Below are 15,880 nucleotides of genomic sequence, written 5' to 3'. Positions count from 1 at the left end.
TACAAACAGATCGTTGTGTGTGTGTGTGTGTGTGTGTGTGTGTGTGTGTGTGTGTGTGTGTGTGTGTGTGTGTGTACTCACCTATACTCACCTATATGTGCTTGCAGGATCGAGCATTGACTCTTGGATCCCGCCTTTCTAGCTATCGGTTGCTTACAGCAATGACTCCTGTCCCATTTCCCTATCATACCTAGTTTTAAAAGTATGAATAGTATTTGCTTCCACAACCTGTTCCCCAAGTGCATTCCATTTTTTTTTTTTGTGTGTGTGTGTGTGTGTGTGTCCCCTCACAGGTACAGCCTAGTTAGCAGTAACAGGCTGACAGAAACGCCCTCTAAATTTCCCATGAGCTGCATTGATGATCCTCTGCTGTATAAACAAAGGTTGCATGCAACCTTCCTCACCCCACGCCACAGACACCCCCTACCCCTTCTCCACCACCACACCCCAAGCCACAAACCCTCCCCCCTTCCCATCACCCTCTTCCCCCCCACCCCCTTCCTCCCCCCTTTGCAATAGCATGCACACACCTGCAACCTGTCGCTCATTTTCCCCCTCCCAGTCACCTAATATTTCCAGTCGCTCAATACTGCCAGTCAATCCGTGCAATGTTAAATCTATATACACACACACAGACAGGTTCACCTCTCTGAGACGCTGTATGTAAACCTTTACCTTTAACCTAATTAATATTTCAGATGTCAGTTTAAAGGGACACTTTCCTTAGTTGACATACAACTGACATCTTAGCCCAAGGTGCTAAATTTAGCCGCGTTCATCCCCGCATTGTACACGCTGACAGGTCTAGTTGCCGGGAAGACCTGCGCGATAATTCATAATATTACGCTTGGAAATTCCAGATGTCTCGATTGTTTTTTAGAAAGAGTAAGAACATCGTGCTGTAGTGTATACTTTATTAAGAACATACTGATCAAAGATTTGCTCATTAGAAAGACAACTCTACGTATTTAAAGTGGTATAGTATCGGCTCAGTATGGCAACACTCTGTACCCACCCAGCGCGGGAGGCAGTCAGTGTTGCAACCTACACAGCGGAACCAAGACAGCTAGATTTGTTGTGGATATTTATATATGTATATATATATCTATATCTATCTCTATCTATCTATACATCATTTGCAACTGACTTGTGCAGAATAAAAGCTTTACCTGCTCGAAACGCTGCGCGTACTAGTGGCTTTACAAGAATGTAATTACTATGCTATGTATCCTCACAATCCCAATGTACCTTCTTGTATATAAATAAATGAATAAATAAATAAATAAATAAATAAAAAACAAATATGAGTCTATGGAACTCACTCCCTAATGAACTGAAAAGCTGTCCAACTTTTGCCTTATTCACAAATAAAACCAAAAAGTACCTAATTTCATCTTCATAGTTTTCTACTTAGTGCTTTATCTCACACTGTATCTAGTGCTACCCAATCCCTCAATATTTGTATCTAAACCATATTACTTTATCATTGTAATCTCAGATATCATCTGATATCATGGTTGTTGTATTGAGTGTATTTTCTACTGCATTAATAAACCTTGAAATGATTTTATGCTTCAGTGAACTAATGTATATCCCTGAAATGTTATCCTAATGTGCCTAATTAATTCTTGTTAATTATTATTATAATTATCCTAATTAATCCTTGTTAATTATTGTGTATTGTTATTATTGTGTATTATTCTAATTTGCTTCTGTGTCAAAATTTATTGCAATGTACCTGTAATTTGTTTTTTCAATTTCACTGTAATTATTCTACTTAAAATTATCTGTACCTGTAAAGTAAAGCTGTAAAGTATCTGTAAACATTGTTTGTCAATTTTACTGTGAATTATCTAAAAATTATCTGTTAGTCTAAGGACTTGCCCGAAACGCTATGCGTGCTAGTGGCTGTACAAAAATGTAAAATCAACTTAATTTCTATGTTCTCTGTTAACCCCCCAATGTACCTTCTTGTATATAAATAAATAAATAAATAAATAAAATAAATAAATAAATAAATAAATGAGTTTATAAGATAATGATATAAAATGAGAGATTAATCTTGAGAACAATGGCTGGAAGATTTATTAGTTAATCCTGAAATGATGGGTTTATTGCACTAAGTGTCCAGTTGCGAACTATGGCAGCCTAACCATAACATTAAGTTATGAACTGTGTTGCAAGCGGAGGAAGTCTCCCAGACACTGGGGATTTTTCCTTATTCTTTCCCCCCCACCCACCCACCTCCCCCACACCTGGGGGAGGAAGTTCTTTCACTTAGAAGACCACAGTTCGTATGTGGAGGGAGGGACTGAGTTGTTGGTTCGACTGCCCTTGGAAAGTTTTACCTGAATTTACCTGAGGGGCCACTAACACTAGTGGCCTGGACGAGGACGGGAAGCCGGCGGCTTGTCGAAGGGGGGTTTCAAATATAGTGTTGAGTTGAGTGGGATTTGAGAAGCCCTTCTTGCCAAAGGATAGGAGATAGACTAAGAGTGTTCCATCCTCTCTAGAGTCAAGACGTCTAAGAGGCTACAATATCCAATTTGGCCACATAGCCTTATCCTCACTAGCTTGACATTCTCTGCAAGGAAGTGAAGCTAAGATTGTAAACTGAACCCCAAAGTAGAGTCTATCAACAACAGTTCGCAAGAACATATTACCTATACACAGCAGAGGATCCATCAACTACAAGTTATATTGGTATAACTTGAAGCCGTTATTGATAAGATAATATTCCGTCTTATCAAGATACAATCTTATATAGGTCAGCATTTTTTTCCATATATAACTACTTACCTATCACATCAAGAAATACTAGATGCTAAGCATAATTTTATTTTTAACGAACCATCAGAGCAAAGACCAAAACGAGTGGTGGAGCTTGCAAGGTTGATCTCATCAGAGTTGATTACTCTGAAGGACGCTACAACTAGTGTGTGTAATTTTGATATGAATGAGATAATTTCAGCCAGACTCTATACCCACTCTTCAAGGTGATGTGAGAAGGGATATCGTCCTCCTTCGAACTTTCTTAATTGTTCCTCGAGTGTATTTCTTAATTGATTGATTTGTATTTATATACAATATACCTCACCATACTCTATCATCACCATTATGGACTGTAATGCTATAAAGGAGTATAGGAAGATGCAAGAGACAGGAGCAGGGGGCGACTATAATGTCATGTGACTGTCCTGAGAATGGAGTAGAGAGGAGGGTCGAGGCTGATGCTATAAGGCGAGGATAAGAGTTATTATTTACGTCGCAATATGATATGAGAACGAAGGCGTAGGAGGGGGGAGAGGGGGAAGAGAGATAAGGGGGAGATGAGAGCCACACCCAGGAACGTCCCTTGTCCCCCCCCCATCCCCCCAAACCCCACCTTCCTCACCCCTTGCTACAACCGTTCCCCTCTCTCTTCCCTCCAGCTGGAAGCCCGCAGGCTAGGGTGGTGGTTGTGGTGTTGTTGGTTGTGGTGCTGGTATAGTGCTACGTGGTAGTGCGGCAAACATGGTGGTGACAGTGGATATTATTATATGTGATTTCAGACGTTCTTATTTCCTAAAATAGTCTCCAGGGGAGGTTTGCATCCCCTTGATGCAGCGTGTTTATATATATATGTGTGTGTGTGTGTGTGTGTGTGAACAGTTTATTTAGTATTTCACCATCCATATAATTAAAAGCAAGTCTGAAGTTGGAAAGCGACGCATACGCTCCTCTCACATTGTTTTTTTATGTGTTCTTCTGGCGACAGCTTACTATCCAAAACCACCCCTAGGTCTCGTTCTTAATTAGAGTTCTGTAATTCCATTCCACATAATTTTGTAAGTTGTGTGTGGCTCTATTTTCTCCGAATCCACATTCCATAACACGGCATTTATCCCCATTGAATTCCATTTGCCACTTTACGCTCCAAGCACTTATCTTATCTAGATCAATTTAAAGGGCATTACAATCGTCTGCGCCTCCAATCTTCCCCAGTATCTTAGCATCATCCGCAAACATGTTCATATAATACTGTATTCCTTCTGATAGATCGTTTATGTAGACGATGATCATTACCGGTTATGTCACAACTGTTGTTAAGTTTGGGCGACACAACCTCCGGACCTGTGGCACTAGACAAGCACTTCCTTGTATCATAACTATTTTGGTGAGGTAGTGTGGCAGCGTGTGGAGGGAAGCACAGGGCAGCCGCCCGTTTGCTCTCATCTTTAAAACCCAATATCCTAGTCTGGGGCCAGATTCACGAAGCCGTTTCGCAAGTACTTACGAACCTGTACATCTTTTCTCAATCTCTGGCGGCTTTGTTTACAATTATTAAACCGTTAATGAGCTCCGAAGCACCAGGAGGCTGTTTATAACAATAACACAGTTAGATTGGCAAGTTTTTATGCTTGTAAACTGTTTAATAAATGTAACCAAAGCCGTCAAAGATTGAGGAAAGATGTACACGTTCGTAAGTATTTGCGACACTGCTTCGTGAATCTGGGTCCCTGGTAATCTCACCAGGATTCTCGTATTGCGTATTTTGGTGGGTTTCTCTCGGCACAAGGTGTTGCAAGGTCGCTCCTTCACGAATTCTCTCGCAAGAGCCTAGCATTCTTGGCTCTTTATCTTTTTTGTGCTTGCAACAAGTGCAGAATGAATTACGTGTTTCTCAGCACATTTGATTATTGATTTTGGTAAATTTGAACAGGGAATCTTATTGTTTTGGTATATATATATATATTTATATTTACTTTTGATAAAACAATATTTGAAGGAGGGCAAGTAATGGTATGGTATTCCTATTTGGAAATACTGCAACACTGTTGCTCTCTCTTGGCCAACAACAACAACAATGGTAGCAAGGGTTATGGCGGTAAATCAATGGTATCATCATTACTCTGTTGATAAATAATCTCTGGGAAATTATATAAACGTTTCACAAATAAGTCCCGTGGTGAGATCGATGGGTCTCAAGTTACAGCCCCTCTCCTGTGCCAGGTAAGTCCACCACGGGCTCACCATACCCCGTGCTACTTGGAACTTTTGTTCTGAGTAGCTGAATCTAAAACAACGAGGCTTGCATTCCCTATAAAGTTTCACACGGGGAGGGTATCGTATGCCACCGTCCAACACTCTTCTGTTTACGGAAATGATACCTGACCCTCGTAACTCAATTTATAACTCTCCAACCACTCAAAATACGTTTGTGTACGCTCGTTCTTCATTGGCAGATGCGAGGTGATGATTGAGTGGTTTAAAGGTGACGTTTGGTGATTGTAACTCTACAAAATGCCGTGAATATCAAGCGACGTCACACTCAGCCCTGGCTAGCTCCCTCCTTGACGGGGTTTTCTAGGAAAACGCCGGACGGGATGCTGGCAGCATCCCAATACTTAATCTCAAGATATGTGTCTCTGCCTTTGTTGATGTTCTACCTCCTCCCCGCGTGTCATTTTGTTGTCATGTCCTAATGACCCTTCTGAACACTTCAGCGATGTGGTTTCTCTTATACATGTCGATAAACATGAACTCGAAAACCGTAAATGAGTCGGCATTTGTGTTGAGGAAAGTGGGATGCACACACTAGGCTACCAGTTTTGATCTCTGCTTCCTCATACGCGTATCTATAAAAGACGCCGGTGTAAGCCAGGCCAGAATATTGGGAGTGCTCATAATAATCCCTACAGCCTGTTGCTGTTAAATAATACAAAATAACTGGATAATCACCAAAATAAACTTTCTGTTGAACTTCATACAACATACAGTACCATAAGACTGAGGTCCATGAGAGAGAGAAATGTTTATATAATCCTATAATTGGGTATAATTCCAACAAATTGGATAAGTTTTGATTCAGAAAAAGACCTGGATAACTGTTTAGAAATAGGGATGTCGATTTATGGAATAAATGTTCCAATACATTAATGTACAAGAGATCAATGCGTTGTACACACACACACACACACACGTGTTTGAGTGGGTATAAATAGCTGACTTGCATGAGTCATTAGGCCTTATCTGCACTTCCGTTATTCTTATCTTCTTAAATAAAGAATTTAAACATGAATATCGGTAGAATGCAACTAAATAAACATATTACTCCCCGTCAATAATGCATACTCCTTTACCAATACAACTAAGCTATTACGCGAATATATCTTAATACAATTGATGAACTGATGAAGGACATTAACAAATCTACCTCTACTTATGAATTTAGAAAGTAGAATTAAAGAATTGGTAGATTGTACCCAGGAGCTGAAGACAATGAACAAGGGGGGAAGACATCACGGCAGATTGTACCCAGAAGTTGAACCACAACATAGTGTGCTTGAGAGTACAATAGTAACAGTTCCCTCCTTGCCGTATATAGATGTAGCCTCGCTGACGCTGTAAGGGGTGTTAGGTGTGTGTGTCTGGCGCATTTACTGCCGGGTCAGGAGTGGGGTAGACAGGGGGGGAGGACGATGGCTGTGGAGGGCAGCAGTGATTGACAGGAAGACAGGAGGGAGGACGATGGCTGTGAAGATTGACAGGAAGACAGGAGGGAGGACGATGGCTGTGAAGATTGACAGGAAGACAGGGAGGAGGACGATGGCTGTGAAGGGCAGCAGTGATTGACAGGAAGACAGGAGGGAGGACGATGGCTGTGAAGATTGACAGGAAGACAGGAGGGAGGACGATGGCTGTGAAGATTGACAGGAAGACAGGGAGGAGGACGATGGCTGTGAAGGGCAGCGGTGATTGACAGGAAGACAGGAGGGAGGACGATGGCTGTGAAGATTGACAGGAAGACAGGGAGGACGATGACTGTGAAGATTGACAGGAAGACAGGGAGGAGGACGATGGCTGTGAAGGGCAGCAGTGATTGACAGGAAGACAGGGAGGAGGACGATGGCTGTGAAGATTGACAGGAAGACAGTGATGGATGCAGAGACAGGAGAGTGACATCAGCTGGATATAGAGCCGAGCGAACAAGAGGAAATAGAGACATACAAGGAACAAATAATGTATTTGGAAACCAAGAAGAGAAAATGAAGAATAATGAATAATGGTTGGAACAGCTCCTGTATATTATAACTACTTGACATGTGTCAGAGCACAAGTTCAAGTGCGATTATTGAGACCATATAATACATCTCAAGGAGGGGATAGAGTAGCTTAGGCTATTTCTATTCTCTATATAGGAACACAAAGGTGTCAGAAGCATAAAATTACAAGTGATTATCTTTTGTACCGTATTTGCTGACATATATACATATTTAATCCATTTACAAGATATAACAAGTACAAGAATGTAACAACTCTCGTATATATCTCAAAAAAATGTATATAATATGTATTCATTTGTTTGTGAATCACAATTATATGAAGATCGGCGCCTAGGCTAGTCGAAGTGCCTAATTTAATTTGTATTTTGTATAACAAGAAGTGAATATTAACGGCAGCAAACAGTGTAGTATCCGTAAGTATCTTATAGTATCTACTGTGTAACTTAGATATAAGGTTGAACGTTGCTGGCTGGAGTACATTCAGTAAATATTTATAATGGGTACATTTATTTCCTAAATAAGGACGTCCAAAATATGGTTTTAATTTGATGATGACTGCATTAACGTAATTACTAATGACTTAATCAAGGTAAATGGGGGTGTTGCTTCGTTTATAAACAAGGAAGAGGTGAAATTGTTGAAGCGGTTTCAGCTTTTTGCGGAAGGGGGGTAGGTAGTTTGCTTACTTGCAAGCCTTGGAGTGGGTGGCTTGTAGGGAAGATGTGTGGTGGGTGGTGGGAGGTGGGGATTGTTGCTGGGTGAGGAGGGAGGTAGGGAAGGTAGGTGGGTGGGTTAGGAGGTGAAAGTGGGTGGGTGGGTGGGTGGTGGTGAACCCATGACACAGTAGTCAAGGTAGACTGCTCCCTCCACGTGACGTCACACAATGAGGAAACATTTACAACACAATGTATGAGTCACTTATAGCGACCGTTGTTGTTGTATATATATCTTCCCGCTTGTGTTAATGTCTTGTCCTTTTGACCTAAGGAACTAACTATCCGCTGAACAAATCCACAAGGGCCGTGACGAGGATTCGAACCTCGGATTCGATGCTCTCGGACGTAGGTTCGAATCCTCGTCACAGCCCTTGTGGATTTGTTCACTTGATACATCACGCTATTGTGATTTCTGTGTATAACTGTCCGCTCTTTCACCTTTATATATATATAAATAACTCCAATGTTCGTTGGCCATTAACCATAAAGTATTGACTGCTCTTATCCGCTAATTACCTTTATTGATTACATTCCCAGTGCACGCATACAGGCTTCGTTATTCGTTCCCCCCCCCCCATCCCTTGGAAAACCACCTTTCCGTGCCCTGGGAGATTGCGTGATCTGGCGACCCGGAAGAGCAGTCGAGTGTGGTTCGTGGAGCTCCGCCTCTGGCCACAAGATAGGAGATAGACTAAAAGCGCTCTATAAACTGATTTTTTTTTTCGGGGGAAGAGGGTTATCTTCGTATTTGGGGGAGTGGAAGGGAGATTATAAATCTAACTCAAATGTGTGATAACGATTTTCGGTTATATATGGCGCCATTGATCAACCTCTTTGTTTCTGAGCCTGATATACGTTATCATTCGGTCGTAATTTACCGTTGCTATTTGCTTTATATATACATATATATATACATTTTCTGACTCATACGTTAATTACCCATATTTAACATTTAAAAGAAATATAATGAGTTTGATAGTTTGATGCATATATCAACTACGAGGCTGTCTTTGTCTAGTGGTTGTTGTTGTCACATATTTCCTAGAGGGACGACCGCGTGTACTTGAGAAATCAGAAATCACCAAGAATCTTCTTGCAAGACAATAACAAAGCCCAACCAGTTTTACCAGAAGCCTGGGGCATGCTGCTTGTACGAGACTCTTTGTTCTGGTGGCCAGAGACCAGGTGGGACTCCTCACCTACCAAAGATGGGATCTGGTAAACAAAGGTCTGCCAAAAACCCTTCAGGTCTTACCAAAAATAGGTATCCCTCCCCCCCTCCCACCCCACCCTCCTCCTCTCCAATCTTAAGAGATGAAGAAAAAAAAGTTTACAGTACAGAAAAAGTGGTATTGCCAAACCTGCTCCATCCGCCTCAGGAACCTGTTGGTAACGGGTGAATAACTGCCTTCGTTTAGAATTAATAAACGATTCATTGTTCAATCTAGAACGAGCGTTACCCTTAAGTAATCTATGATCCCTGGTTTAGGGTGAGGCTTCAGACATACCAACTGCGAGAGAGAGAGAGAGAGCTATTACATAAGGCCACGACAATAGCCTTACTGACCAACGAGCCAAGACTGTTGTTTAGCCTTGAAAATGATTCTGGACCAAAGGTAACCTCCCTGTGTATTTACACCGAGAAGTGGGAGGGGGGGGGAAGGGGGGGGTTATATACACACTTGGGTGTATATAACTCAATGTGGGTTTGGTTTTGTGCTTGAATATTTGTTTATATAATTATATGAACAATATAAATTATATAAAACTATATATAAAATTATATACAGAATTATACATTGTAATTATACTATGTATATATATATATATATAAAGTGATGAAAGAGTGTTCAAATGTAAATCAGATGAGATTTACTTGATTATTACTTAAACAAGGAAGAATAAGAATCAAAATGCCGAGACTTTAAACAAGTACACAACCCATCCACAGAGCAAGATGACAGTTGGGTAACCTTCTAACCATCTTAGAAAAAGATGGAATCCTACCCCCCCTCTCCCCACCCCTCCCCCCACCCTTAATGTATCCCGCCTTACCAGGAGGGTGTTGCATCACTCCCACACCTGCACATCTCTGCAACACATTAACTTTTGTGTTATGTTGCAGTTATTACCAGATATCAACTCCACCTCCAGTTTACGCTATCTCTCTCTTGTGGTTATTTTCAGATATCAATTCCATCTCTAGGTCGTGTGTTATGGTTCATGGTTTCCTCTAGTATGTATACGTCCAAAGGTTCCTCTTAAGTCACAAAGTAATCTCGGAACATATACACACACTAGAAAGAGCACCTATGGTTCATGGACGACCAATTGATAACCTCAGAATTCTATTGTCTCCGATTTCCATTAGAGTGACTTCCTTCCCTCGTTCCCTTCCCACTCTCTTTCTCTTTCACTTCCTTCCTCTCTCTCTCTCTCTCTCTCTCTCTCTCTCTCTCTCTCTCTCTCTCTCTCTCTCTCTCTCTCTCTCTCTCTCTCGCATGAAAAATCTCATGTTGCCTTGAAAATGTCCAGTGCTGTATGTCCAACATCGTTCACGGTGACTCATCCCATAACCTTCAATCTCTCTCGTGATTCCCATCTCCAAAACATAGCACATTGACCCCACCTCCAAAACGTAGCACATTGACCCCACCTCCAAAACGTAGCAGAGTTTTAACCCTGTCGTAGCTCAGTCGATTAAGGCAATGTCTGGGATGCTCCCGGACGCAGGTTCGAATCCTCGTCACGGCCCTTGTGGATTTGTTCATTTGTAGCAGAGTGACGCAGTATCATAACCTCAAACTCGGCCCCAACAACGATTCAACTTCAGATTGACGCAGTAACCGAACCTCACGCCCTCCAAGCTCTCCAGCCTGCACTCCGTAACTCACCCTTCAAACCTTCAATCTTCCATGGGAAAGTGACGCCCCCCACACACATACGTCAGCCTCTCCACGATTGATTGCTAAAGATTAAGCCACCCAAAAGGTGGCACGGGCATGAATAGCCCGTAAGTGGAGGCTCTTTGCTGATACTCGAGATCTGTAGAGACGCCAAGCCCCCTTTTTGTTGTATTAGATTTAGCTACTCAGAACGAAGTGTCCATATAGCACCGGCTATGGTGAGCCCGTAAGCCACGCCACCTGTTATGCTGGTACATATAGACCGCCAGCAGGGCAGGTGGGGTGACCCGGTATAGACCGGACCACCGGTATACCACGCCCATATGTCCATTACAGATGCGCGCGGCCAGTTCCTGCTGCTTCCAAAGGCTCCGTGAATCCATGTTGAGTTTTTGCTCTGTCCGACTGTCTCTCTCCCTCTCTCAAGTGCATTGTGGGTAATTGTTATTGAAATATAGATTTCGTGGAGATTTACTATCTCCACCTCATTTGAGCATATTTCATGTGTCTCATTTGGAAGCAATTTAATGTGATCCCTTGTTCGTGTATCATTCGTGAAAAATAATCTATATCTGATATGTCTATTCCCCTGAGTATTTTATATGTAGTGATCATGTCTCCCCCTTTTTCTGTCTTCGTATAGGAACGTGAAGTTTAATTTATTTAGTCTTTCCTTGTATCTGATTCCTCTCAGTTCTAGGACTGGTTTAAATATATGGTATACAAGATTTTTATCAAGTGTCTATAGTAAGATGTCACCCCCCCTCCCACTGACTTCAGGACGGCTTCCCATCCAATTTGTATCCAACATCCTGTTCCCAGTATCCAGCTTCATTATTTTGCACTTGGTTGTGTTTAATTCTAGTAGCCACTTGTTGACCGTTCTTTTAGTTTGGTCATGTCATGCTGTAGTTTCATTCATTGTTTGTAACCACCTACACGTACTTGACACATCGAGGTTAATGCAATACGTATTAAATTATGTATTAAACGTAAACGTAAAAACGTATTAATACGTACTCACCTAGTTGTATTTGCAGGAGATAAGCCACGACTCGTGTGTGCGTGTGTGTGCGCGCGTGCATGTGTGTGTGTATTCACCTGGTTGTGCTTGCGGGGGTTGAGTATTGGCTCTTTGGTCCCGCCTCTCAACTGTCAATCAACTGATTACTAACTACTTTTTTTTTCTCTACACCACACACACACACACACACACACAAGGACGCAGCCCGTGACAGCTGACTAACTCCCAGGTACCTATTTACTGCTAGGTAACAGGGGCATTCAGGGTGAAAGAAACTTTGCCCATTTGTTTCTGCCTGATGAGGGAATCGAACCCGCGCCACAGAATTACGAGTCATGCGCGCTATCCACCAGGCTACCGTGTGTGTGTGTGTGTGTGTGTGTGTGTGTGTGTGTGTGTGTGTGTGTGTGTGTGTGTGTGTGTGTGTGTGTGTGTGTGTGTGTCAAGGCTACACCAGTTGGCAACGGACTCCGAATTACAAACACACGTTCCCAACATATCGATCGATTCAGTAGCTACCTCGATCAAAGGTTGTCAGGCGGGACCCAAGAACTGCAGCTCAATCCCCACAAGCGCAACTGCGCGAGGACACAGCAAGAGATTAGTAAGACACAGGAGGAAGCCAGAGAAACGAAACGCACTTACCAACAGAATTCAGGCGGAAGATCAGGCATTTTTCAGACACTGAAAGAGGCAGCCAAGAGGCGGCCTGACACCCCAACGAATTGACAGAAGCCAAGAAGGAAGGCGCCTGACACCCCAACACACTGACAGAAGTCAAGATGGAGTCCGACTGACAGGAGCCGGAATGACACCAACAAATTGAATGGAACCAGGAGGCAGCCTGACAGAAACCAAGAATACCAACAGCCTGACAGGAGCCACAATGGAGTCAAACCATCCACAAGGGTACCAAGTCTTGGTCGAGTAAACAGAGCCCCAAGAGGGAAGGAAGCGTAGCTAGCAGGAGTATGAGCGGGGTTTGGTGTCAAGCAACAATCAATAGCTTCGCCCCTCCCCACTAGCCTAGTTCACCTAGTTCACCGGGTCCGCTTCATCCCACCAATCTCTTTCACAGTTACATGAAAGTTGATTTAAGAATTCAATTGTAACATAGAAATCATTCCATTAATGACTGGACAAAACAGATGTACAACAATCTAAATTAAACTTACATTTTAGGAATATTTACATTATAAACAACTTTAAACATGAACTAAATTGTGGCTTGTAAGTATAAGTGAGTTTCCCGATTGAAATTCTATGAACGGTGATTTTAATTTGAAGTTACTTAAATTAGCGGCGCTCTGATAAATAGATCATGCCTGTGATTTCATTTGTGATGTATTGATCATGTAGTAGTGACCAGGGTAGGGGTGTGGGGTGGAAATTATTGAACGTTAGGCTACGGATTAGCAAGAGACTGATGTTGAACATGCCCGTTCACTTATTACCACTCCTTAAGAAATGCAACTCATTTTACTAACCAGAAAACGTACAAACCCAAGCAACCCACTTAACCTCTCAGGTTAATGCATAGAAAAGGTTAATATTAAGGGGCTTTCATTGTAATTAATACGCCGCATTGGTTAATTTCATAACAAATGTAACATTAAGTGAGAGGACAGGTGGTTGAATTTGGTTTTACCAAGTTAATTTGTGGTTGTGGTAGCAATATTGTTGGTAATGTTGTTTGTGGCGATGGTGGTTTTATGGTTAATGGTTGTAGTTATGGTGGTACTTTGTAGTTGTAGTAGAGCTTGTGGTCTTACAGGTAGTGGTGGTGGTAGTAGTGTGGGTAAAGGTAGTCGTCTAGTCTATCATCCATTGTGCCATGCCCACGATGGTGGTGATAAGTGATGTCACTATACTGTCACGAAGACCTTAGTGATGTCACTATATTGTCAAGATGACCTTAGCCACTTTAATATACCCAGCAAGACGAATCAGCATTGCCATGCGACTATAAAAATTGTTTCAAGGACGATATAGTGTGTGTGGTGCCAGTGTTGCCAGGTTGGTGGTAGTGGCAGTACTGGGAGGATGGCAGTGACAGGATGCCAATAGACAAGGCATTTCCCCTGTGTTGTGACGACACTGGGGATGAGGTGTCGTCGACCCTCGAAATATGTATTTATTAACACCACAAAAGAGAGAGAAAGAGAGAGAGACAGAGACAGAGACAGAGAGAGAGAGAGAGACAGAGAGAGACAGAGAGAGAGAGAGAGAGAGAGAGAGAGAGAGAGAGAGAGAGAGAGAGAGAGAGAGAGAGAGAGAGAGAGAGAGAGAGAGAGAGAGAGAGGGAGGGGGGTCTCTTATTGACGTCATCAGAATCAGCTGTTCATTGTATACGTTTTGTTCTGGACCTTTTGGTTCAACACGCACTTACACCATATTATCTTTCATTAGAAATATAATGTTATTGTTAAAAATAGCTTCAATACGTAGATCTATATAAAGAGAGAGAGAGAGAGAGAGAGAGAGAGAGAGAGAGAGAGAGAGAGAGAGAGAGAGAGAGAGAGAGAGAGAGAGAGAGAGAGAGAGAGAGAGAGAGAGAGAGAGAGAGAGAGAGAAATTTAAGATGTGTGAGTCCTTACCAAACACGAAACACGTTATCAATCGGTAATTAAATACACAGTAACTACACCGGAAATCCATTTCTTTGCAACAACAACAACATTACGGATGATTTACGCAAAACTAATGTTCTATTTTTAGCATGAATCTATACAACAGCCTTTAATTTTTTTGTTTACATAATTTATTTTTGTTCCTCCAGCATAACAAAAGTCTACGGGTTACGAGACTACATTTGCAACCTTGCACTTTCGTGGCATTGAACTTTGACCTTTGGATGAAATTTGAAGGTCAAAATCGAATTCAAAACGAAATAAACTGTTTAATGGGATGTAAAATAATTTACATTCCGAAATTATCAATGTGAGAAATCTCACATTGACAAAAGAAATGCGCTTAATAATAATAATAATATTAATAATAATAATAATAATAATAATAATAATAATAATAATAATAATAATCTAGCACTTTTTAAAATAATCAAGGTTTAATAAAATACTTACCGTTGTAAGCAGACAGAAGCAAGGACAGCTTGATGACTGATTATAGAAGTGCTTCAGTAGGCTATATATATATGGCTTTCCCGTTTTTGAGAGATAACCACTCCCTCTTTGTTAGCTTTTCTTGCTAGGCGAAGTCAGGACTCGTCAACAAGACAGTATGTCTATGTCAGTACTCTTAGTCACGATAGTTTAGTGCGTTTATAAGGGGCCTGAGGATAAGTGAGGGTGGAGCACAGTGGAGCGCATGAAACGACCGCCAAGTTTCTAAAGTTGTGGTTTGTGGAGAGCGGTGCCTCAGCGTCGAGGCGCGGGGAACGACTGAAGAGGGTTCCGTGAGGTTGGCCAAGTTATAGCTGTGCATGGAAACCGGTTCAGCGAGCCAGACCGAGTCGAACCCGCCTCCCGAAGCCTGCCAGACTGAGTCAGAACCCGCCTCCTGAAGCCAGCCAGACTGAATCAGGAACCCGCCTCCCGAAGTGAGCCAGACTGAGTCGAACTCACATCCCGAAGGCTCACTCAGGGCGCCGTCGGGCCCGACATATACCGTCCTACGATAACACCTTCGTGCACCTGACGCAGATTTAAATATACCGCGCCTCGAGCCCGCCCCCAATCGACGTTTGGGACCAACGTTAATCAGCTTGTGAAAGGAGTTTATATCTTTGTGGGTGGAGTGACTGACTCGGTGGTTGGTGGGGGGAAGAGTAGGTATAGCGGCAGTGATATGGGAAACACTATTGGCTGGCTGCGGGAGACAGGACACGGCCCGGGTGCCACTCTCACACTTGGCACTCTTGGCAGTGTGTGGGGAAAACCAGTTAGTGTTGACACTGGGCGAAAAAAAGACACGCATGCACGCACGCATACGCACACATGCAAGCACGCATGCGCGCCTACGCACACATGCATGCATGCCCATATCTCAAGGATCACTTCAATAAATTGGAAAAGCTGCAAAGAAAAGTTACGAAGTGGCTTTGGGAACTGAAAAACAAGAGCTATGAGGTGTTATATACGTCATAGCAAGAGTGAAGAAAAATAGATGATGATCACTACATACAAAATAGTAACAGGAATCGACAAAACTGACAAAGAGTTCTTGAAA

The 15,880-nt window shown here is 42.3% G+C and overlaps 1 protein-coding gene across 4 annotated transcripts in view; it reads right to left on the bottom strand.

Annotated features, from left to right (window-relative positions):
• LOC123772687 (T-complex protein 11-like protein 1) overlaps positions 1 to 15,576 on the bottom strand; it is a 48,040-nt gene extending 32,464 nt beyond the window's left edge. For 3 of the 4 annotated variants that reach the window (XM_045765999.2, XM_045766000.2, XM_069303502.1), the window contains exon 1: positions 14,776 to 15,576. The gene's annotated coding sequence lies outside the window, so the exon portion shown is untranslated. The remainder of the gene's footprint in view (positions 1 to 14,775) is intronic. The other variant, XM_069303506.1, reaches the window with a different exon arrangement.
• Between the last annotated feature and the right edge of the window lie 304 nt (positions 15,577 to 15,880).

Source organism: Procambarus clarkii, chromosome 50, assembly GCF_040958095.1.
Source record: "Procambarus clarkii isolate CNS0578487 chromosome 50, FALCON_Pclarkii_2.0, whole genome shotgun sequence".
In the NCBI taxonomy this organism is placed as follows: domain Eukaryota; kingdom Metazoa; phylum Arthropoda; class Malacostraca; order Decapoda; family Cambaridae; genus Procambarus; species Procambarus clarkii.
This window is presented reverse-complemented; position numbering and strand designations above follow the sequence as displayed.